This window comes from Chionomys nivalis, chromosome 7 (genome assembly GCF_950005125.1).
Source record: "Chionomys nivalis chromosome 7, mChiNiv1.1, whole genome shotgun sequence".
In the NCBI taxonomy this organism is placed as follows: Eukaryota; Metazoa; Chordata; class Mammalia; order Rodentia; family Cricetidae; genus Chionomys; species Chionomys nivalis.
Window position 1 is genome coordinate 81,605,093 of NC_080092.1, and position 1,112 is coordinate 81,606,204.

General features: G+C 52.2%; 1 non-coding gene across 1 annotated transcript; it reads left to right on the forward strand.

Annotated features, from left to right (window-relative positions):
- Nucleotides 1–478: 478 nt before the first annotated feature.
- Nucleotides 479–669, forward strand: LOC130878914 (U2 spliceosomal RNA). Its single transcript, XR_009057526.1, has one exon. It is a non-coding gene; the product is annotated as a U2 spliceosomal RNA (small nuclear RNA).
- The last annotated feature ends 443 nt before the right edge of the window (nucleotides 670–1,112 follow it).

Below are 1,112 nucleotides of genomic sequence, written 5' to 3' on the forward strand. Positions count from 1 at the left end.
TCCAGGCCCCCCAGTCCAAGGCTCCACCCACCCCTTGACCAGCTCTCCCCTCAGCCGCGGATCTCATCTCGGATCCAAACGAGATGCCCAATGGACTAGATATGGGGCGGCGGGAGTGTGTGGTGGGGAGGGACCCCATTCTGGGTACTGTCGACTCCGAAATACTAAGAATCGGGCAGAAGGGCGGGCGTCCGGGCAACGCTGTGATGAACAGCAGAGGCAGAGATGGCATGCGCGCTGGGCGGGGCATGCAAATGAGGCCGTGGCCGCGGCTCCCAGGAACTCTGGGAGCGAAAAGGACAACGAAAACTCCTCGGCCCACGCTGAACTCACAGGGTTTCTCTGGAAACGTGGCGGTGTCAGGATAGAGCGCGAGAGTCGGTGTCGGGCGCGTGTCCGCGGGCGCGTGGGCGTGGGCGACCGTGATGTTAAAGTGTATGCGCTGGTGAGTGTAGCGGGCGCGTGTGTCGGTAGAGTTATCGCTTCTCGGCCTTTTGGCTAACATCAAGTGTAGTATCTGTTCTTATCAGTTTAATATCTGATACGTCCTCTATCCGAGGACAATATATTAAATGGATTTTTGGAACTAGGAGTTGGAATAGGAGCTTGCTCCGTCCACTCCACGCATCGACCTGGTATTGCAGTGCCTCCAGGAACGGTGCACCCCCTCGGGGACATCTACTTTAGTTCTAAAGAAAGATCATTTTCTCTTTTATTTTCTTCCAGCTCGTACAGCGTCTTGGGTGTCCGAGGCTATTTATATCCACTCATGGGCTTGGGGGTTGTTAATTCCTCCTTGTATTCCAACTTTTTAGCTTTTTCATTATTACTCTCTTACTTAAATAAGTTTACTATTTATCATAACTTTATGCGTCTGCGTTTCCCTTGTTATTCAATTTATTCTTGAGTTTTTTCTCTATATCCCAATCCACTGCATAACAACAGACTCTCCAAGACTCTCTTTTACTGAATTTGAGGCAGCGTAAAGCGCTCGCACGCGCGTGCTTGGATTCTTCAAACACAGAGGCTCCCCCCCCCCCCGAGACAGGGTTTCTCTGTGGCTTTGGAGCCTGTCCTGGAACTAGCTCTTGTGGACCAGGCTGGTCTCGAAC